Source organism: Sylvia atricapilla, chromosome 1 (assembly GCF_009819655.1).
Source record: "Sylvia atricapilla isolate bSylAtr1 chromosome 1, bSylAtr1.pri, whole genome shotgun sequence".
NCBI lineage: Eukaryota > Metazoa > Chordata > Aves > Passeriformes > Sylviidae > Sylvia > Sylvia atricapilla.
Window position 1 is genome coordinate 112,724,375 of NC_089140.1, and position 25,244 is coordinate 112,749,618.

Here is a 25,244-nt window from a genome sequence, read left to right on the forward strand (position 1 = left end):
CATCCAATTCAGGATATTTTATGATTTTCTAAAAATCAGCAGCACAGGTGCAAGAGAGCAAAAAGTGGAGATGTCACTGTCTTAGAGAGAGATTCATATTCTCTTGTTTAATGCTGTGGATTTCTGTTCATTGATGCACAGATTATGTGTGCCAGAAGATTTTTTGTCTTTTGCAACCTGACATTCTATGTCCACACACAAAATGGCATTCATTGAAGGGTACCCTTTGGACACTGCCCTTCCTCTGAATCCTTTCTAGAGGCGGACACCTGCTCCCTAAATTTTTTGAGATGTGGACTGTCAGTGACTCCATTCAACTTCACAAGGATTATCAGGTTTTTTAATTCATGAGTCTCAAAACTGAGACAGCAAAGTGAGGCTCAGATTAGAAGTTCCTCCTATCTACTTATTGCAATCTATTAATTAAAAAAAAAAAAAAAACAGCTGCAGTATTTTCAAGCATTTTCAGGAAAAAAAAAAGAAGTGTGCTTTCCAAGAATTGCCATATACTTCAATCTCATGGAGAAAGAGAGTTAAAAAGTTTAAGTTTTGACGTTAATTTACCAAATCTCTCACATGGGAGCTAAGATGTGAGCCTAATAAAGTGTTTAATGTCAAAGACTCTTCTCTCTCTCCCAAATAGCTCCAACAGGGAACTGAGATGAAGAAAGGTTGAAACTAATTACGCACAGAGAGGACACCTAGCTGTAGTCACCAGCCTCATACAGAACTCTCTGGGGCTGACAGGCAAAGCTGGCAAACAAAAATAGAAGTAGGCAGAAAGAAAAACAAAAGGAACAAAAATCCTATTTCTGGTTATTCACAAAATAAACCCATTGCTTTAAAAAATAAATCAAAATACACACACAAATAAAACAGGTAGGTCATGAATAAAACAGGTATCTCATAATGCTGAGAGCAACATTGTATACAAACCAGTCACATGCTCCCATCAGGTGGTTTAAAAATAAAACAAAGAATGATTTTTAAAAATCCTATGTTTCCTCCTGTTCCATGTAATTACCATGAATTACAGTCTGGAGTGATTCTGTAGCGAGGGTTGAGGGGACTGAGGTGATTTTGAAACAGATAAAAGCTGGGTAAACCACTCCAGTAGTCAGGCTCATGCAAAAGTACTTAACCAGAAACAAATGCTGCTGATGCTTTTGTTCTGGTCTTTTACTGAAGCTTATTCTGGCCTTCTGATGTGCCTCCTATAGGTTCCCTTTGCCAGGCAACTGTGCATGTGCTCACAGTCCCAACTGCTAGTATCACATTTATTTATTTATTTTCAACCCAAATAAACTCTTAATGGCTTAACATAAAACATTTGGAATTTTTTTTTGAAGCACACTAAATAATAAAAAAGCCAGAAGCACAAAAGGCCATAAGGGAATGAAAGGGATGATTGTTTGAAGCCCTATTAAAAGGTTTGTTGCTTTATTTATATATTTTTTTAACAACACAATTTCAGAGCCTTTTAAAGCAGACTCCTCCTCTCCAGTTGCCTGCCAAGATAGTACTTAGCTGAGGGAGGGAGAGCCTGCTCTTTAAAAGAAGATGGTATCTATAAGAGAGAGAAAGGAAAGAGAGATATATAAAAAGGCTTTCCCAAAAACAGTTGTCCAGAAGGGTCAATGAAAAGAAACAAAAGGTATGAGATGACAATTAAATGGAAAGAAGATGAGAACATTAAAGCAGAGCTCACTGAGAGGAGAGGTTTTTATAGCAAAAATGGTTCTGTAAAGGTCATTTTAGTTACTCCATTATACTAACCATGGTCCGTATTTAGGCATCTGTCAGGTAGTAATTGCTTCACAAAAATTAACTCTGAAAGCCCTCTTTCATGAGATAGGTGAGGGACAGAGACCCACTAGTGGGCAGGCAGAGACCAGGTTGTTTCCAGAGAAGACCAGAGGACCTTTTGACAGCATAACATGGCACAAAGCTACAGGCACAGAAGGGTTAGTCCTCTGCTTGGTGTGTTGCATTATTTTATTGCAGGCATTAAGCAATTCGTCTGAGTGGAAGACGTTTCAAGTGCAGTTAGAATATCTGGAGATAAAGCTGAGTTCATGTTCATTTCCTTTCCTTTAGAAGCAAATGTAACAGTCTGGGTCTCACTCTTAAAATAGGTTCCTCCAAAAATTGTCACTGGTTGAAAGCCTATTGTCTCAAAATGCTGTCAGCAATCACCATCACAGACATGATGACAAACTCCCAGGTAACTCATCGAAATCTGAGTAAATGCTGCCAAATGAGCTTCAGCATTAATAGAATAGGGCCAGCACAGGTGCCACTGATGGCATGTCCACGGTGACCTTTGCTCCCAGGTCTGTGGTTTGTTCTGGCTGGATTTTTGTACAGCTCGTAACACCGCTCCTAGACACTAAGAATGATGGATCTCTGTTCTGAGAGTGAGAAATCTCCTGTGCAGCTGAGGAGGGAGTGTGAAGAGCTGTACATTTCCTGGTGGGCTACAATCAGCTACATCATCTTGCACTATCAAAGCCATTGGACTCTGGGGCAGTCTACGCTGCAAAAGGGAGGCAGAAGGCTTTGATACTTCCCATTTTTTAAGAACAAGAAACTAATGCAAGAAGATACTTTCACTGCAGCTTTGATGCAACAAAAAACCAAAAAATCATCCAACTCCCAAAGATATTTTTATTAGAAATACCTCTGTTTCAGAACTGAAATTTCATCTTGTGAAAGTAAAGATTTTTCATTTTCCTTCAGGTGTTTTATGATATGAAGCACCTGTTTCAGTGACAATCTCTAGATAAACTTAGCTGAAAATACTTGAAGGAAAACAACGGAAAACTTTTCAAGGACTCTTAGGTTCTCAGAGTAGGAGCCTAAACTTAATGTAAGAGTTATAGAATAAGGTGCAGATAAATTCTTCAAAGATTATCCTTTTCCTTAACAGGTTATTTTTGCTTGGTTTTGATCTCCTAAATCTCTCAGGTCCTGAGTTGGAGACTAGGAGACACAAAAGACTTTGAAAAGTGATGTGCAATGTATTTTTTCTGCATGACACAGTTCTGAAGCTGCTAGCACACTGATTTTTGATTCTGAGATCAGGGAAAACTCCAAGCTACGGTCTTTTTTCAGTGTTACCCATTTTACTGGGCCTCTCCATGGAAAAAGAAATGATCCATTACCTTATTTATCTGATGAAGGAAAACAATGCAATCTTTCCTAAAGGAATGTTTGAAAGTATCTGAAATAATCCAAGGTTACACAGATCAAACTAATAGACTTCTATTGAAAAGAATATGGCTTGTACACCAGAGTCCTACAAAATTTTCTTTCACTGTTTTTTTAGTGGAACAGTGACTAAACTATGATATATGCTGTGAGGCCAAACAGCTGCTTGGAAAAATTTATTAAAATTAGTCAAAAGAGAGAAAAGTGGAACTGTATCAAATAAAAAGTACAGAAAGACTTCCAGTACCTAAGAAAATTTACTTTTTATGTGGCATGGCCAGGACACTGCAATTTCTCTTTAACATCCTGGAAAGACAATGAGATCCTTGTCACCTGAAGCTGTTGAGGTGGCCAATGTTTCCTGCTGGCCAAAGGAAGGAGTCTTAGCAATCCCTCATCAGTGAGTGCCAGGGGAGGCAGAGCCAGGGAGGCTCACCACTTGTGAGGCTTACAGAGACTAGAGCTGAACGAACAGTGCCACACTGCCATCACAGGCACGAGCCTCCTGGGACAGTAGATCAAAAGTGATACCTCTCACTGAGGTAAAGATTCACTTCGTTCGGTGGCGCTTCAGTGTGTTTTAAAGTACAAGGCTGTGTGGGGAATGCAGTGCCTGGGTTTTCCCCTCAAATTCCAGATAAACTACTTAAACCCATTAGATGTCTCCAGAGAATTTTGTGAGTAGAGAGTTCGCAGTGAAGGTGTTCCCTTCGAATCCTCACTTTAAAAATTAATTTGTGTGAACTAATCACGATCTCATTAAGAACAATATAGGGACTGCCTCTTTGGAGAGCCATCTGTAGTAGAGAGCACCTTGCTCTGTCTGAGTCCCCGAGGATGAAGGGGACAACACCTGACTCACTGTATGCACAGAAAAGTCTCAAGAGGTTTACTAAGCGTGGATATGTGAGGGTGACGCTGGTTTTTTTTCAGCGCTTGCTTTCAGGTTTGAGAAGAGCTTGGGCTGCCACCCAGTGGAGACAGGTACAAGTTTTGTACCGACTTATCTTCCCAGTCACAGTAGGAGGGTTGGCTTTCTAGCTCTCCAGTAGTGGGAAAGGGAACACCTCAATGATTTTATTGCTTAGTGCTCACCAGTTATTCTGGATCACTATATTCTACCTAAAAGTTCAAATGCCTTTTTTTTAATGCTAACCTAGGATCTTAGAGCCAGACCGAAATTTTGCCTTGCATGTCTGCAGTGGTAGTTTCTGCAAGACAAAATTAGATTGATTGTTGGATAAATTTCCTAAAGAAATAGTGCTAAATAATTGTTATATTATTGTTTCGGCCATAATATAAATTCTAGTCTACATTTTGTTTGTCATTCTTTATGACCGAATACAGGATTTTGCACAGATGGAATCACTTGCACTATAATTCTAATAGCAAAAATATAGAGCAAGAACAAAGGGCATTCCTACAAAACCTATAAATCAGACTTGAAGTACTGTCCGGATAGATAAAGAAATGTCAATCCCATGTATTGACAAGAAAAATTAGACACAATTCAACATCTACACTGATTTATGTAGGTGCAATATAATTTTTCTTTCTATTAACTCATATCTGGCATACTGCCAGATAGCATAAACCTACTTTCTGACTGGTTTTCTTTTTAATCATGCAAAATAGTATTTCAAACAGTATTTCAACATCTTCCTTGTGTACAAGAATGATTAAGTAGAACTTACCAGGGACAAAATTAAACAGTCTAGTCTCTTACCAAGTTGTGAATGGGTAAAACCAATTCTCTGACCAGGTATGTCAGATTTTATAGAAAGCTTCTGGTATCTTGGAAATTTTTTCCCCCTCTTTGTCTGACAGGTGTGCAAATGCTTCATGTTTGATTGCATTTCCCTTGTAAGTATTACTCTTGCTTTCAAATCCATACTTAATCACACTAAGAAGTACTCAGTATGCTTCAGTATACTAAGAAAGTGTTGCTCAGATTTCTGCCATTAACTACTAGATCAGGAACCTTGCGCTTGCTTATTAGCAGTATTTTCTGTTAAAAACTATTCTACTTATGATATCTATTCACCAGACAAGACAACATTTGTCTGCTTTAAAGCTCTGTGGTTAAGATATTCACCTGGGACACGAACTTCTGACTCTTGCTTCTATTGTAAAAAGAGGGTGTGTTGAAGCCCATCTCTCATTCTTTCTGTTTATCTCATGTAGTTAAAAATCTCCTGCATTGCCACATAGCCAGAAAATGTTCCCAGGAGCATCTCTTCAGGGTCAGGTTACAGAATATAAGAATACATCTTTTCTCAGGTTATAAGAGAACAAGTGACTTTGTAGGACTGCAATTAGAGAAACAGAGACAGCAAGCCCTTTGGCTCCAAGCAAAGGGAGTTTTCCCTTGTTTTCTGTGTTGTGTCTAAAGTCTGGAACAAAACAGCCTCTAAAACACTTTGTTTTCTATTCTGAACAGGAGACTAAAACTCTTTTACTCCACTCACTGCTCTGGTTGTGTACTTATTCTGTCCTAACCAGTGCCTTACAAGGACAGAAGTAATTTAGTGGTTTAAGAGTTTGCTGCTGATAAATTCTGCATGCTTATTAGCCCACGTTTGAAGGACAGTTTTGTGCTTTCACTTCCCTCTGAACTGTTGTGATTCTTGTTGCATAACAGCTTCAATAGGTTTGGCACTTACAAACTATTTACTATCTTTGGGCACTCTTTACATTCGGCTATGTAGCAGCGTTTTCTTAAAAAAAAAATCTGTCCAAAATTTTAACTTGAAAATTTCCGTGGACCTCTAGGAGAATTCTTAACAGTTCAATTAAAAGGGCACAAAAATTCGGAACACAAACATTACAAAATTTATAACAAAGAACAAATCTGAAATCATGAAGTGGTGTGCTCTTCTTTCATGGTCCCAATTAACAATTTCTGGTCAATATATATTCATACCACAAGGGGGAGAAACAAGAACACAATTTCTTTACTTAAAATGGCCCACTGCCTCTACATCCTGTAAATTACATTTATCAGGAAAGTTTCCAGACCATTTTCTCTCTCATTAAGACAGTACTAGTTCTGGAAACGAATGGGCTGGAAAAGAGGCGTTTCTACTCCATACCACATCATAGAAAACAGACTAAAAATCCAGGATGTTAGGCTTCCACTGATGCACATGGAAGGAAATCTACAAGAAAATCACAAGTAACCTGCCAAGAAGATAATACAAATGTTGAGCTTCTAATTTTCCCTCTTAGAAAAAGCTTTTTGTTCTAGGAATTTAAAATTGGGAAAGATGAATTATTTCCCAATAAATGTGTCTTGTTATTGTATGAAATTCTTATGGGACAAACATTTTATTTTAGCCATTTATAGCTGCCATCATAAGAAAGAATGCTGCTATAATTTTACGACAAAGAAGTTCAGCTACGGGGGTGATTTGTGTTACCAGAGGCATAAAATTTCATAATTAGTAATTTCTGCATTAATTACTATTGATGGAACAACTTACAATCCTCAGAGATAAAAACTGTCCACTCAGCATATGGATGTTTCTAAATTTGATTTGTCTCAGAGCAATGCCTCAAAAGTCATTTCTCCACCACTTCTGTAGCTGGATTTCTCTGAGCTGCCAGTCAAATAAAATTTGGCATTATTTTTTCTCCAGCACTGCAGTATAGCTCAGTTTGTTTAAGTACAGCACAGAATGGACTGAAAACTTCACTACATCTTGAAGCATTTGCAAAGCAGCATCGAGAGTGATATAAATCAAGATAAGGAAACACTGCAGTGTGGAACTGCTGTGTTGACAGCAGTACGTGAACTCAAACATTTCATTCAGCACTTGGAGTTATCCAGGGTAAACTAGAGATAGTAGTTGTTCTGGCAGCTGTTGAAACTCGTATCTCTGTAATTTCTCAAAACCCAAACTGAAGAACACAAGAAAAAAAGGAAGATGCAAGACAGAAAGCAAAAAAAGTAGAAAGCTAAACAAGCCCTGTTAACAAGAGTTGTTCAGAAACTTCCCTGTAGTCATCACATTGAGCTTAATAGTCTAAAAATTATTTTGTATTCCCCTTGTTTTCAAGAGAATGATGTTCTCTATAAAAATCAGTACACTGATAACACTGGAAAATAGTAAAAAAATTTATGTTTGAAGATGTAACAAAGTCAGTTTTTCTTGTGTATTATTTCAATACAGGAACCCTCTTCATTTCATGGGTCAAATGGAACAGATCTGTATTTCTTTTAAAACGGATAAAAGCTCTGGAATTATTTAACTTGTTTTCAAAGATCCTTAACATAACATGTTGCCCCGCCTTATAAAAGCATTTTTTAACAATCAAATAAATTAACCTCTTAAATCATTGCAGAATTTTGAGACACTTGTACACCATGGCATGCAGTATTATTGCAATGCATTTTGAATTAGGCAATAATTGCTCAAAGCTGAATTTAAGTTGCTCAGAGGGCTGAATCAGAATGTGTCTTGTCTTGACAGAAATAAGTTAACGAGAAAGGGAGAAAAAAACCCAAGCAATGTAGTCCCATCAGGACAAGCTTGGTTTAATCAGAATGGTTTGGTTTGAAACTACTGAAACGTTTCATTTTGAAGTTGAATCCAGTGATGTTAGAAGAGCTCAGAGAAAATAGCTTAATTTATTGAAAATTTTAAAATCTCCCCTTGTAATAAAGATTTTTTTTTAGCATTACAAATTTTAAATACTGATATTAAGAGAAAAAATACTTCAGAATTGCTCTACAATGCTTTTTGGTATATGCTTATTATGTTATCATCTCAGAGACTATGACAAATAATGTTGAACCCTGGAACACACCGAATAAGATATTTATAAAAATTCACTTTAAAAAATTTTGCAGTCTAAACACTACAGTAGAAACTACCAGTAGAGTTCAAAGTAGTGTAAAAAAGCATAGCAGAAACACAGCAAGGTATATATTGCAATGGTAATTATGGATGCTACAAAAACAATTTGAGAGGACAGATGGATTACAACAAAACTTAAAATTGAGTGTGAGTTTCATAAATGCATGCTACATGTTAAAAAGTTAAAAATTTGAACATTATAATTTGAGAAAAACAATTAATTTCAATGTGGGTTTGAGGTCTATTAATGTACATTGCAGGCAACTTATATCTGTAATATTTAATAACTGCTCTAGTCATTTCAATAGTTGTTATGAGTTGACTACATTAAGAAATTCATCCTTTCAGGAGAGGGAAAGAAATCTTGAAATTAGAGAACAAAGCCTAACAAAAGAACTGGAAACAAGATATGATCAAATAAAATGCAATTGAATAAAATCAGAAAATTTGGAAATGGAGTGACAAGCAAATGGATTGAGATGAAATAAAGAGCAGAGAAAAGGACCAAAACTTGCCAAAATTACTCACATTAAAATCCTGAGGTCAGGGAAGAAAGGTAAAGAAAGAGAGAGGAGAAGTAAAGAAATGAAATGTTAAGTAAAAAAAAGAGAAATAGCCACAAGCAAGTGAAAACAAAGTGAATGGGATGAAAAGAAATGCAGGGAATGGGACCAAAGCTTGCCTCATTGAAATCTCAATATTTCATTCCCTTTCCAGAAAGGAAATTCTTGTGGAACAAGCATCATATCTCCTTGACTGAGTGAAGTAAAATGCAATTGAAAAAAAAAAGAGAAATGTACTGAGATAGAATTAGGTGAAGTGAAAAATTCAATTTCAATTACTATCACCTGGGATGCTTCAGTCCATTCCTTTGCACTTCATATCATCCTACTTGCTTTTAGTGTTTCAACTTTGCTCTTGAATTTTCTCTCTTTTTTTTACCCTTTCATTTCTTCAATTTCTTCTGGTGTATCTTTGTTAATCTTTCTTCCCTGACTTTTAGATTTTGATGGGAATAACTTTGGTAACTTTTACACAGGTGTTACTTGATAACATAGCCTCTGTAACACCAGAATATAGGGGTGTGAATGTGAGACGTACATATCAATGTAATACCCCAAAATAATACAGAAAGAGTATTCCTGAAAGGATGTTTGAAGAAATCCTAGAAACCCTAAAGAGAAAATGAGGAGAGACTTCACAGGGAAAATGTCAGATGGATTCAAGAGCAAACAGAAAGTCATCTGGGCTTTTAGAAAAGGAGTCAGCTTGTTCATCACAGCATGAAAAGAATTCTGGTTTATTCCTCTTGACAGCTTATCCTGACTCCAATTATTCACTAACTGGCTGCAGCAAGCTCCTACTGTAGGTTCCCCTTCAGCCCCTGACTGCTGGGTATTTCCTGCTAAACTGGGACTGCATGTATTAGTTTGCAGACTCTGACTGCAGCCTTTTACCCAGCCAGACTGTGACTGCAGGTTCCAATAACAGGCTCTAAATTCAGACCCAGACTGACCTCACAGCAGTGATTCTTCTTCATAATTCTCTTGTTCCCTCTTCCTCAAGGCTTCCCCCTCCTTCATAATTCTTTCCTCCCCTCACTCATCAGCTAACCCACTCCCTTTTCTCACACTTCTCTTTATTGGCTATAGCTGTGACTCATTTGTGGTGAGGCTGTATTGTAATTAACACAGCTGTTACTTGTCACATCAAGGTCACCTGTATTCCCTTCTCCTACAGGTGGCACTGGACTGTAATCAGTTAACTGATTTCTAGTTAATTATATGTCATTAACTTGTCAGAAAATGTTTAAATCCTGATTCAATATAAACCATGAGTTGATATTTCTATATAATAACTTCCTGTGTGAAGAGAAGAACCTGAAGGGAATTTCTGGACAAGCTTCATATGTTATATGATTCACATGTGATTCACCTGCTCCATGTGCATCTCTAAACCATTTTAGTTAAAAGATAACAATGTTTAGAGACTTGGTACAGTGGGATGAATGATGCCAGGCTGAGTCAGAAGATTGGAAAAGGAAATGCTGCAGTATTTTTCTGTGGTCAGCGCAAAATATTAGACCTTGAGCACACTCACTCAGAAATTTCAGGTTCCTTGGCTGTCTTCAGCCTCAGTCCTCTTTGACTGTCTTTTCTTGTGAAGATAGATGTTGCATTCCTTGTAAGATCAAATATAAACCCTGAGCTTGAGCTTGACTACAGACTTGCTGTGTTTTAATTTCTCACCAGGAGGCTGTCAGTTCTGAATATTCCATCAGCAGAAGTTTCCCATCTTCAGAAAACAGAGCAAAGCTCTCAACCTTTTGTCCTCATGACCCCAAAGAATCTCTTTATTACTGATCATGGTGAGCCACTATATTAATAGATACTAATAAACTCTTCATTATCACAATTTTGAAATTTACTGGTGGATCCACCACACATATCTGCTAATGTGGAAGCTCTGTGTCAATTTAATTTCGAGCAAACAGGTTGTGACAGTGACCAGAACCTTACTGATAACTCCCAATGAGCAAATCTACTGGCAGTGAATAATAGAACTAAACTTTTATGAAAGAGGTTAGGATTGAACCTAAGAAAAACATCTAAAGGGAGGGAATTAGAGTCTTTTTTATCATGACCCCCAATTGCACAAGACAAATGGCACCCTTTGAAACAACACGCAGTGTCAAATGTGGCCACTTCAAAGTTCACCTTCAGAAAAGCTAGCAGTGATTCCTGTGTTTCACGATAGTCACTGTTGCTTTCTTTTCTTCTTCTCTGAAGCTGAGACACTCCAAAGACTTTACATATTAATATGAGCAGGTAATAACTTATGCCAATGAGAATATATGAAGAAATACAGAAAAAATACTGAAGAGTGTTTAGTACACGATTGTGTTTGGTGCTTTCATAAATATGTAGGATATTTTCTTTGGCATAGTTATACATAGAGGCACATAGAACACACATCACCACACCATGTCCCCATGTACTACAATACCTCAGGATAGGTTTGGGGTTTTTTTTTTCCCTGCATTTCTGAAATTTGATTTACCTGTAAAAATTACAGATTGCTCGCACAAGCAGAATCATTCCTTTAAAGAGTAAAGAGTCTGGGCCTTCAGCAGAAATCTTATAGGCATTTTGAAGTGACAATGGTTTAGACATGATTTTTCATGTCAAATTTTATTGCTTAAAACAAAATATCTGTGTGGTGATATTTTTTTCCTGTCAACTGAGAGCCTAAATTCTATATTCTCTTATTACACCTAAGCAAGTTGGTTGAAGACAACTGGCATATCAGACTTGTCAGTACTGAGTTCATTGCATCATGTGCTAGATCCTCTGTGTATGTACAAAGATGTTCTAAAAGCACACCAGCAAATCAGTTAAAACCATGTTTTTTCAGGGCAAAAGATAGCAGTTTTCCTTTAACTGGGGTTCCCAGACCCCACAGGGCATTGTATTTATGCCACAGTTTACAGTTTGTGGCACAATCACCTTAAACAACTGACTGCTACAGTGAGAGGCTTTGGTTTAGCCTAATTACAAAAGCACACCCAAATATGTGAACGTATACACAACTTTTCAAAAGTTTACTGTTCTTTAGCTAGCTATCTCAACACTATTGCTATAGATTGTCTACCTTAGAATGATGTATTATATATAAACATACTTGATTTATATTAAAACAAAATATCAAGGAAATATTCATCAAAAGTTTCTGTTTAAATCTCACTCAATTTACAGAGAAAGAAGTAATGATAAGTTTAATTGCATGCCTAAGATTAGTGATACGAGATATTGTCTGGAAATGCACTAATACTAATTACTTCTCTTCACAGTATAACATTCAAAGGAAACTAATGTCTTTTATGTTCTCAGACAGAACTTTAAACTAAGTGACCAAGAAATGTCTCTGAAGAATAAAATTCAAACCCTGAAAGGGCCCATAATAAAAAGGAACTTTGCCAAATTTCAGTTGATGGCACACAGAACACAGGAAAAATTAGTTATCTTCAGAAGACTGTATAGATATTTATACTCTGCCAAGATAAGATAGAGATATTTACATTTCATGTGATTCTACTTTATTTGTTCCTGTCCTTCTGATCATCTCTCTTAGCTGTCATGAAGGAACAATAAGCAAAGAATTCTGGAATAGAAATATGGAGGTTTGCCTCTGCTAAACCTACTCAGAGAGCCAGAGGAGAGGAAAATGAAGCACGGTTGGAATGCTCAGGAAGAGAAAAGCAAAGAAAGCAGCAAAGTACTCTTTTTCAAGTGCACAACAAGTGCCCCAGTTACTGAGACCTGGACAACCATTTAAACTCAGGCAGCTTAGTTTACTTGATGACTTTTTAGACATTCCTGAGTTTTACTTGGACATTTTTATGAACATTTTATCTTAACACCTAGGAGATAACTAATATCTTTGTACATTTACTTTCCAGCATCTTAGAATATTAGATTTCCTATGAATGTCACAGCTGGCATTTTAGAGTGCATTATAATTTGAGAAGTAGCCAAGTTGTAGCTAATTTCCTTCATTGCATCCCTCACAGTGCTGTGCTTTGTATTGGTAATTTGAGGGGTTTTATCATTTAAAACTGGCTCAAAGTACAAGGGGGAAAAAATGTCTCTGGTTATGACACTTCCATTATTGAAAGGTCTATGTACCAGATTTGCATTTTACCACAATAAAACTCCAGAAGTATTCATTTTGTACCACTGAAGATTTATGGATCACTACACATATCAGAATTCACTTTACGATTTAAAGTTTTAATTAAAGTCGTGATGATAACTTTATCCAACAAGCAAGAAGAATTTAGACCTGATAAGTTATGTTTGCAATAATTTCTCTAAGATCAGTGCCTTTGAAAAAATTTTAAAGCTAGTATTAAAGATATGAATTTCAGAAGTTTCAAAATTCTTAATCACATGCTTATACAAGTCTTCCACAAGAAACTATGCAGTGAGGCAACAACTGCCAGCATGGCTCCAAACTAAGGGGTGAAGCTGTCCCCAGCGACCATGAATAGCAAAGTACATGTCAGATAAGAAAACCTGAATCCCTGCTATTGTGCTATCTTGAAAAGAAAACGCAAACCCTAGAAACTTTAAAATCACTTCTTCAAAACATATGACCCTTGTAACTTCCTTCAAATTATAACTGTTCAAAAAGAAAAAAAAGTTCTAGAAGACAATGTTTGAATTTTTAATTCTTTTTTCTACAGAAAAAAGTATTTGTGAAAAAGGGACTTTCACTACAAGACATTAACCAACTTTTTTTTCATTTCAGCCTACCTCAACTCTTCTTAGGAGAGAGGATAAGAGTGTCTCAACCTGCCTACAGAGCCTACAGAGAGGTACATTGGAATAGAGAAGCCCTGGTTCAAACAGACAGGGGTTTGTAGATAGGTCCTCACTGCTGATATGGGATGATATTCTGAACATAATTCAACATAATTAGAAATAAATGCACATTTGGTATTGCGGTGTGCATTTAAGTCTGTGTAACATGTAAGCAACCATGTCTGACATTTATCTTCCCATCTCAGAATCTGACTCCTTTTCCAAAGGAAGTCCTCAACAGTCAGTATTATCTCTGAAAGAATATTCTGAGGAGATCAACTTGAGTCTTCATATAAGAGGCACAAGGCTGCACTCAAGGGGCTTACTTCTACATGGAATCGCAATCAAAGTCATTTGGGTTCCCAAGAAGAAAAGTCATCAAAGTAGAGATTTTCTTGGTTTTGTTTTACAAGCATCCTAGAAGAGCAAATCATAGCAATGCATGAAGAGAACAAGTAACTTACAACAAACTCTGTGAAGCAAGATTAAAAAGCAGTTATGTGTTTTCTTTTGAACACTTTTCATCCAGGTCAAAAAGTCAGTAGTACCAGGTGAAAGTCAGGTAAACACTGAGTTGAGTCAGTTGCACTGATATTTCTGAATTAATTCATTAAACAAATAAGTAGAAATAGCATTTTACAGTAATACAGTAGTTCAGAGGAACTAAACTCTGCAGGGAAGACTTAGACAAGAAAAACTGAAGTTAGGGCTGGGAGATATTTGAAATACTCATTCTTACAGTGGAAGCAAAAGTGGCAATTCAAAAAACAAAGAGACAATCTCAGTAATTAAATACTGAAGGAACAGAGATTATGGATACAAATAATTGTGTGGTTATAAAAGCCAAGCCCAGCCTTAGAAGGCAGGTGGTACTGACGTATTACTCACTATGGTGACCTGGAGCTGAGGCACTCCTTTTCTGGAATGCCAGTTTGAATCATTCAGATTTCTGATCTGGCTGATGAATTGTGATAGCTCATCCTGCTGCTGTCTGATGTCAGGGAAAACTGAATTTCCTGACAAGGAAAATGGCACTTAACTTCAACACTTGGCTGCCCACACCAATAGATGGAGGTTGCTGAAATGCACATTTTCACAAGGAGGCAGGCAGACAATGATTTACCCCAAACAAAGGATGAGTGAGTTTAATGAAGCTGGTTTTGGATTTGCCCTCAGATGGAAGAGGTGGATGCACCCGTAATATGGCAGGCTACAATCTCAAGACCTCATATCCCAGGACAGAGTAGTGTAATCTTCTAGGATGGCAGTGATTCTAAATGACTCAACTGCACCTAAAAAGTCAGGAGAAGGCACTACTCTCAGCAGAGTGAGTGCTCAGAGAGAGAACAGCAACAAGAAACTCTTTATCAATAGGTCTACAAATAGAATGGAATTGTACATATGCTATTTTTGTGAATGTTCATGTTTTATGGGATTATTTAGAAAAACTAAATTTTCTGTAGGTGCTGATTTTGAGCTCAGATTTTACTTTGCTTATTAGTACTTAGCATTCATAAATTCTGTCCATTAATATTCTGTTGCCATGGTCATTAAGAGAGAAAAGGCAAAAACAGAATGTGAAGCAGAGAGAAGAATCTGTATAAATGGGTGAGTGGTGTCATGTAATGAGAGACACAGTAAGAGAGTTAAAAATTTTGTCTAAGGGTATAATTACAAGGACAGTATTTCCTCCACTTCTCAAACACATCGGAATGGATGGAGAAGATGCTTTAATTTCAGCCACTTTCCTTTTTTTTTCCTACCTAAAACAAGAAAAGAAGTATCTCTCATGGATCTATTGGGAGATAGAAAAAACATGTCATTATGATCACTATTTTTAAAATCATAAAGCAGTATTCACTGTTCCTCTTTAAGAGCCCTAAAAATTTTATAATCTGTTGGTAAAATTAAATTTTGGGGGGATTCTGATCTATATGATGAGGAATATTTTCCCAGCAAGGTGTGCAGATGACAGAGTGTGCCAAAGTTTCTATTTTTATACGACTGGTAGTTTCTCTTTAGCCCCTTATTAAAGTTAACCCAAATACTGCCTCTCTGGACACTAATAGCACAGATTAACCCCTGGGCTGTTTCTGTCAAAACAGCTTGAACAGCAGAGAAGGAAAAATACTGAGCGTGTGTCTAACAGTGCTGCAGTGGGGGTTTTTATAATGATGTAAAATCTATAAAGTAGCATTTGCAAAGTAATGGTTATTCCTGATTACACTGCAGAAAGGAGAGTCAATAAGTCAGAATTGATTAGGAAAAAAAAAAAAAAAAAAACCGACCCAACAACAACAGCAACAACAAAAAGACAACAAAAAAGAAAAAAAATCTCAAGTGATAGTTTGTTTTGTGAAACATTGCTGCCATGTCAAAGTTTGTATCAGATATTTTTGATCCAGTTTTAGTTGGACTTGAAGTTTTGGACTCCCTATGCAACAGTTCTCTGCACAAAATTGGAGAAAACTGAGCATAAAACACACCTGCCTCTTCATAATCCTCTGTAGTCACTGAGTCCAAGAATTGTCAGGAGTTGCATCTTCAACAAGTCATAAAATGATAAATGTTTTTGACACATTCTTGTTATTAAAAAATTATTTTTAAGGCAAGCACCTAAGTCATTCCTAGGAAAATTCATCATCCTTGCATTTTGTAAATGTGATAATACAAATGAATTTAATAGCTCAAATAATTTGCCTGTTATTATATATTTTAAAAAATTGTTTTGTTAACTCCACTGAAGGGATTAAAATTCTGGGAGAGCACAATCTACAGTCTTTATGACAAAGGATTTGACAATAGGATAATTTTCTCTGAGAGACATTCTCGACACTTTTCTGAAGGTATCCACAACTGAAAATTGTACCTTGGGTGTGAGAAAAATCTTTTTAATTTTGCAAACTGTTTGAAAGAAATAGAGAAGAGGATGCAGGGCCAACCCACCCACCTCAGAGGTTCACAAATATTCATGTGGGACTTCAGCATATTGACAAAAAGCAAAAAATATTAATTTCACTTTTGAAAATATTTCTGTATTTTAATTCATCCTATCTGAATCACTACCTCAATTCCAAGAGAGAGGTTTCTGCTGTTACCCATCAAACTTAAAAAAGAAAACAAGTACAGCTTTCCTTCATTGATAGTCAAAGGGGAAGTTGCCACTCCAGCACCAGAGGTCATGTGCTCATCTTTTATCATCTAAGAAAAACCATTCATTTTGAAAACATAAAATTTCTTATCTGGATCTGCATTACACCTTTTAGTTTTAATTGCCTACAAAACCCAAGGACAGTGTTAAAGTTTCTGTTATGTAATTATAAAATCACAGCTGGTTCTGTTTCACATTAAATTTTTCTCTTCTTTCTTTAGCATTTTCCTCAGCTCCCACCTTCTTTTAAACACATGTAATAACATCATTTCACACAAAGTTTATTTTCCTTTAAATAGAAAAAAAAAGATACTCTTACTTGTTAGAAGTTAGAAAAACAGCTCCAAGGGCATGGTGACACTGTGCAAAAGGGAAGCTTATAATGACAAACTTTTGAAGAACTCTGATCTTAAAACCTGACCCTTACACAGACACACAAGTTTCCACAAACTTTGAGCTCATGTGACCAACTTTATCCTCAGCAGCAGCTTCTTCTTTTCTCATGGATTCATATTCAAAACTTCCACTACAGTGTACACAGATTTACTTACTGCCTGCAGGTTACTTTGCATTTACTTCCTCCTTGTGATCTTTATTGTTTACTCCCAGTCCTTTGGCCTTTCAAAATACTTCTATACCTCAGTGCAGTGCCTAAGAATTTTCTCCCAAATAACTGTAATCTTTTGGGGAGTACATCTTCAGAAAGTAGAGGCCAGTAAACGTGTATTACTTGATAAAAAATTGGTTTTCTGTTGGATTCTATGATATATTAAAGGTCTTTTCCTAAGCTAAATTATTTTGATTATAGGACTTTATTAAAATATTCCAGGCAATATTCATGACATCTATTTGAGATAATATCCTTGTAAATGAGCTTAAAAAGGGACTTTGAAATCCGAAAGCTGCATGTAAATGTCTCCTTGATGTTATCTTAAAGTCAATATTGAATATGCCATAGAAATTAACGTTTTAAAAGTTCAGTTAATATTTGATTTTATAGTCAGCTTATGCAAGACATAAATCTTCTTTCAGAAAACCCTCTTGGTTTCTGATCTTCAGAACTTCCACTGTCTTTTTCTTGTCTGACACACCTTGATTATTTTATACTCTTCAGAGAAAAACATTAATGAAGTGTGGATTTCAAATGCTGTTATGTGTATGTTGAGTGCATTTTTTAAATTTATAAAACTATGGACTGCTTTCACTTGCTTGTATTCAGTGGTCATGTCTGTCTACAGTGATTAGCACAAAATTCCTGCTTCACACATTCTCCTTTGGGGAACTCTTATGTCCAAACTGGCTTACACCAGAACTTAATTACCAGCGCAGCATATCATATGAGAGGAAAAAAAGGGGAGAAAAAAAAGATATATTCATACATCCTTATTCATACAACACCAACTAGAATTGCCTTTGTCTGACTTTTTTTTACAAAGCCATGATTAAAACTAGTCTAACATAGCATTGTATTTAGCAAATAAGACTAAAACCAAATTCTACAACATCTGCATATGCTAAGAAGGATTTAGAAGTTACTTACTTGTTATAGTTTGGCATCAAATTTATGTCAGTAGGACTTTCTCCATTGACTATGCTGTCAATGGAGAAAGGAATAGGATCCATTTTAAGAACTTCCCTTTCCAGAAATGTAAAGAAAGAAAGGAAATTTCTCACTTTGCATAATGTAGTGAGATGTGTTGAAGCCTTGGGGCACAAGCTGTGAACTTTCACCCAGATACGCTGAACTTTCACCTGCTTAAGAAGGTTCCAGAGCTGGTTCATACTGGAAGATAAGGAAGCAAGGAAGATTGAAACTGCACCCTGGGAGATAAGAGAACCAACAGCCTGCCTAGAGACAGTGGAGAGACCCAACAAAGAACATGAAGACTGCAGGTCCTAACTTAATCATTGGACCAAGCGTTCACATGAGGGGCAGGAAACTTAGACTGTAAGATTTTTAAATGCTCTGTCTGTTTCTTCTGGTTCCCTCCCTGGAGGCACTCTGCTGGAATGTATTTTGTCACTGTACTCTACAAATTAATTAGTTTACTGCCTGAGGTTCAGTTCAGGGAAACCTAGGGTTGAGCCAGAAGGGAAAACATCTGCCTGAGCGTGTGTGTGTCTGAAATCAACACAGGGCACTCACCAGCTCAGGGGAGCTGCCCACCATAGTGGTCCACCTGTTTGTTAAAGTCTCAGGTGGTGTGGATGATTGAGTATGTGATGACTTCCACTTTCCCCAACAAGAACACTTCTGTGTTGAAAGTGTCCAGGAACAAATTTCAGCTCTTTGACTTTATGAATCTTAAGCACCCTCCTTAAACAAATAATGCAAATTGTCATGGAAGAATTACAATTAACATTTGCTTTCCTGCTAGTGACATCTATGAAAAAACAGAACTGGAAGAGTAAGTTATTTCTGTATTACTTCCTCTTCTATCAAGCACTCTGATTATTATTTAGTGTCTTATTAGTACAATGGAACATAGACTCTGCATACATTTTACATGTAAGGAGAGCAACAAAAAGTAGTTTTTTAGTGGGGGGCATGTTGGAACAAATCTCAGACAAAGATAGTAAATTTACAAGGTATTGGATTTTCTCTTGTTCCCACCCTCAGATGATTTCATTTATAGTGTTTCCTTACACATAAAATACGAGAAAGAATTTTTAATCTTTAAAATAATTGAGGGATCACAAATATTTAGGTGATGCTAAATAAAATCTGAAAGACCAAACATAACCCCCATCAGGTCTTCTGAATATATTTTTAATGAAATGAAAAGTAAAAATAATTTATTAAAAGAAATACTTTTATAGCTTCCCCTGTGTGACAAACATGTCACAAGTGTTAAGGGGTAGGTCAGAGACTCTACACAGTGTTCTTGCTAAAGGCATATATTATCCCACAAGCACAACTTAGCATAAGTACCTGCCATCATACCACGATCATTGCTAATTGGCCGGAAAATGCAATAAAAGTTTCACCTACTGAGAAATGCCAAAGGTTAGAAAATCTGAAGTTTTCTAATTTAATCAGAGACAGGAAAATGTTAAAAGGGATGTAATATCTACAGTTAATGGGGGGAGAGAGACTAGTTAAAACTCGGGGTGGAGGAGCAAACCTGCCAAAGGAACAACACATATCATTAATGCAGCACATTTCTGTCAAATGCACACTCTTGAACGCAACTGGGGGAAAAAACTGGCCAAGCTTTCCAATCTTCAGCACTGAGGCTCTTGGAATGGAAGATGAATTTATAAGACAACAACAGGAACATTTTGGAAGCCTGGACCAGAGTGGGCCACTGTGAAATGGATTTACTGAGATTCATTCACTATGAGGTTTGGAAAACAGACTAAACATACAATAAAATTTATGGCAATCAGCAATTAGGAAATACTCATTTATATAACAGCCAAAATATCTATTTGCTTTCTAGGTTATTTGCATGAGGAGTTTTGCATTGATGATTGCTGATTAAGTAAGTATTCAGTGTTTTCTTCCACAAGCCTTGTTGAAAAATTGTGATTAAAGTCCTGGTGTAGTGCTGGCTGTGAGCAAACAGTCAGACACAGCATCCAGTGGAAATAACTGTGAGGGAAAATTCAGTGTTCTGAGTAATGCTACTGGGAAAGACTGACAGAAAAAAACATATTTGCATTACTGACAAAAGGAAACAAATCAGATAATGTCTCTCCCAAACTTCATCCACCAAAATCCCCATCTCTCTGTAGATTTTTACTGTGGGTATTAAGTTGGCATAGATCACTCTGATTACCTCATGTCACATGAAGTAGTGACTGTCCTGAAGTCATAAATAGGAACAAGATTACCAGGCCTCACTGCACTGTGAACACAGCATGCTGTGTTCACATAATTAGTGTCTTAAAAGGCATTGAAAAAGAGAGAGTGGAACTTTAAATTAAAATCTGTATTAAATCAAAGTTCCTTAAGGGACTTATCAAAGCTGCTACCTCTTTATCAAAGTGATAGCAGCTGCAGGAATAGATGAACATAAAATGCCAAGCAATCATAGAGGAGAAAAATGGAAGAGGGAGAGAAAAACAGGGTATGTATTATAGCGAAATAAAAGCATGTTCATACAGTAGGGAAAGCCAAAACTGAGGAAACAAGAATAAATGTAAATCAGTCATGGATTTTTCTTTTAGACAGGACATGTGAGAAAACAAGAATTACCTTTATAAAGTTAAAAAATTAAACCTCAGGTATTGGCAAAGCACACATCTCTTGAAATGTAATTAAACAGATTTTTTTTAATCTTCTTTTTTTTATTATTTGTTTTATTGCTGTTGTTGGGGTTTTTTTTTTGCAAAATAGGCAGCTTGTAGTCATAGCAATTTTTTTAAGGTAAGGGACAATAGATTATTAATAATAATAGTAATAATAATAATAATAATGTGCAACTGAAGTGCATCTTCATATAAAGATTAATACAAGCTGCAGGGATTAAGCTTTGAGTTCAAAAATGAAGTCACTGATCAACATAAACCACACATATACAAATTTCATTAAAATCTATCCTAAATTTGCTTAGGAAAAGTTCATATATTAAAGCTGTGAGATAAACAAAAAGGCCTGCCTGCATTATTTTTTCTGTTCTCCTCTGATATTCCTGTCAATTTTGTTGTGGTGAACTAAAGCATTACTGTGAAAGTAACTGACAGCTTCTGAAATGTCTAAGCTTTTGTGGGGGCTGGAGAGAGAAGGAAGTGAGATGCTATTCTGGGAGGAAGTGGTTCTTTTTCAGCAACAAATTGGATTCTTACCCACTCTACCTGAGATGTCATAAAACAAAGAAAAATGTGACAGATTCTCCAGCCTGCTGCATCTACTCCAGAACTCCTTCTCAAAAGTGCCAGAAGAAGTAATTAATCATAAATGACAAGTTAAATATGATGATTCTTTCCAGTCTCTTAAAAAAATAATATAGAAAGCTACATCAGCTTATAAAAGGCACCCTGTGATCACAGGACAATATCCTCCAGAGTTCTTTAAAGTCTTTCAGATTTTGCCAGATAATCGAACCAGGATCTGAACCAGGATCTGTCAAGTCCTTAGCTTGAAGAAAGAGAATAGGAGAAATATATTGGTAAAAATTCCTTTCCTTGCTCATGGGAAAATACTCCACATAGCCCAGGAAACAACTGAATGGTCTTGGACAAAGGATCTTGGTTTTATCTTTACCAGCTTCAAAATGGCATCCCAGAATTACAAAACCAGACTCACAGGTGGAATTATATATGTATATTATGTATATCATATATAAATATATATTTTCTATCTGGACCACCACAGTACACCTTGGTATCACTAACCATATAAAAGTTCTTCCCTTTCTCACAGAGATAATGTTTGCCTTTTGGGGGGAAACTGCCAGTACTTCATGGAAATGGAGTAATGGAAAGGTCAAATAAATGACAAAACTTTCTGAATCTCCAATTCAATTTATCTAGCCCTCCACAGTACTAATTAGTAAATTAATTAAGCATTAAAAATTCAATTTATTCCATTAAAACTATAAAATTAAAAATAAAATTTACTAGAGGAGATAAAATATTCTATTTTTTTGTTGCTAAAATTAGCACAAAACCCTCTTCACAGTCTTTTATTATTACTGCTTGCTTTCCAAGGATGAATTCATCCTTTTGGTTGCCTATCCCACAGCAACATTGCAGCAGACTGTGCCATCAGACTACTATAACATGTGAAAGGGAGAAGTAGCCATACATGTCCTTCCTTTTCATGTATGCACTTTGAGTTAATCTCCTCAAATATGACCTCCAGTTTACCTGCTCAAAGGCTGGTGGTTCAGCTCTTACCTCAGCTCTGCAGCCAGACAGGGTTACAATACCCCAGTGCATCTACCTGTGCCTCTGAGAGACCATGCAGTTTATAGAACAACAGGGATATTATGTATATACTTGTCCATCACTTTCCCCTCACAACCATGTAACTTTACTTAACTTAGAGCTACATTTGCAGATATTATCTAATAAGAGAAAGGTAGATGTCCCTCATATTTCTTTTCCTATTACACCAAGAAAGGAGGCAATTTTCCCAATACAATACAGATTGATCAGAGTAAAAAAGCACAGTTCTATGCCGCTTTTGTTCTGATAAATTTTTTCTCGCCTGTTGAGTCAATGGAAGTCCTTGCCTTTGCGAGCTGTTATTTTGCAAATCTATGGCATATTTATCTGAGTTGTATGAGGAATGCACTGTAAAGATGCGTATTTGCTTCTCTAAAACACAAATTCTTGTCATACTGAATTGCTTCCCTTAGTGAAATATCACATAGGGTTCCTTAGTTGAGTTTAATAACCAAGTGCTCTGAGGTTCCTGTTTTGGAGTAGAGATAAAAATAAGCAACACATCTACTGCTGTTTTGAGATCTGAATTATAATTTCTTCTATACTTTGCAAATTACTGATTTCAGTTCAAGGATCACTGTGATCAGGAGAAGCTTGGAGTAAACCAGAAGATCTGAAAATAGAACTAGCATGGTCTACCCACTCTTAAAAATATTACTTAAGGTTAATTTTATGTGACATTATGTACTGTTACAAACTCTGAAAGTTGTCCTGGAAGATTTCTTAAGACACTTAATGTATAGTGTAAATCTAATTTAATAAATCTAATTTACTCAAGAGAATAGATTCCTTGAGACAAGTTTAGTGCCAGAAAGAAGCTAAATGCTACATATTCATCAGTAATCCAAAAGAAACATGGAAAATAAAAAAATAGTTTGAAAATTAACCAGGAAAAGTCATAATTTGGAAATATTTGAAATTAAAATACTAAAGAGAAAAGAAAGGATCTTATATTTTCTTGATTTAGGGCAGAATGAAGCTAAGGGCTTGACAGATATGTGTAAGTCATATTACTCTAGTATGTTTTTTACTTTTAAAATTAAGGAATGCCCCATTTCCTCATGTTAAGAAATCAGAATCATATTGTTTATGCATTGAGTACTAACTTTTTAGGTCTCTATTAAGGACACCATAGGTCTCTCTAAATAACAAACAACAGATTGTAGCAACAGTTTATGTGGGACTAATCATAAAATTTTCCAGCATTTCTGCTATACTTTTAAACTTTGTCGAGTTCTCCGACAGAGTACTCTGTGGGGCACGTATTTCCTGTTTTCAGTACAGCATAACTGAAGAGCTGTCTTTTGTTCCCTGAACTCTTACATCATAAGTAGTACTAGTACCATTTCACTCAGTTCCTGCTTTGTACGGTGGGATTTCTGGGTTTCTGAATTTTTCAAGATGACTGTTAGTGCTGACAAAGTGTGCCAGGCACATTTCCAACTCATTTCTTCCTCCATCAAAACCTCATTTTCTGTAATGTTTCTCCCGATCTGTTTCTGTCACTCCAGCACTTGGATACACACAATAAAGAGTGACATTAGGTTATGTTATGCACATATTACCATAATGATGCATAGAGCATGCATTTGAACAGTAGCATGTTTAGGGCTGAAACCTAATGGAAATAAGTCATATTGAGGAAAGTCAACTTCCATTTTTAATGAGGGCAAACAACTAGTGAGAAAATAAATAATAAGACAATAAATAAAAACATTAATGAATACTTATAACCTGTATCTACTAGATTGAGCCCTTCTGAAATAAAGAGTTGAACTTTTTACCTCTCTAACAAGGAAGGGGGGATACTTCATTTCTGTTTGGTAATTCCTCTTTGAATGCTCAGAGCATATTTAGATCTATTTAGTTTATTTAGGGACTAGGGTCATTAGCGGTCAGAATTATACAGGATGCTGTAGGCTCATTTTCTCAGATTTCTTTTTTTTTTTTTCAATGGTCTGACAAAATTCTGCAGCACTTTGGGGCAGCCAAGAGAAACAGCAAGGGCACCTTGCTCCCAGCATCAGCCGTCCTGCATAAAGAGACACAGAATATTCTGAGTTGGAAAGGACCCACAAAGATCACTGTGTCTCATCCTTAAGTGAATGGCCCACATGGTGGCCAAACTCACCACCTTGGCATTATAAACACTGGCACTGCTGGTGTGCAGAGGGAACTGTGGTCTGGAATGATGTTTGGGATCACAAGCATTCAAGAGCTGGTATACAGAGATTCAGTAAGCAAGCACCATTGAAAATAGGATTATTTCCACCCACCGTATTCTTGTTCTGCCATCAATAATATGCAGGATACAGGTTATTTCAACATTTCAGGTTATTCATTAGGCATTCTAGAGAGGCCTGGCAATTGTCTACAATTGCAAGCAGAGCTACCATTTTTAACTCCTGCAACCTCTTACATATTCAGATGTCACTAAGTTTTTATTTTGGTGGCGTAGAATGAAAGGACAGAAAAACCTTCTGCATCTTCTCCATCTTTCTGATGGAGACTCATCTAGAGACAAATTCTCAAAAAAAGAAAAACCAACAAAAACCAGCAAACAAACAAAAAACAAAATACCACCACCAGCAACAGCAACAATGAAACCTCTTTAAGAGATGACTTTCCCCACTCAAATTTATTTTAGATATTAATGTTCTGGACAAAACAGAAGTTTCTCAGAAAGGAAATTAAAGCTTTTTTTGTTGATAAAAATCAATTTAGAGTAATAAAAAATTAGAAGTTAATCACAGTTTTTTTAATCTA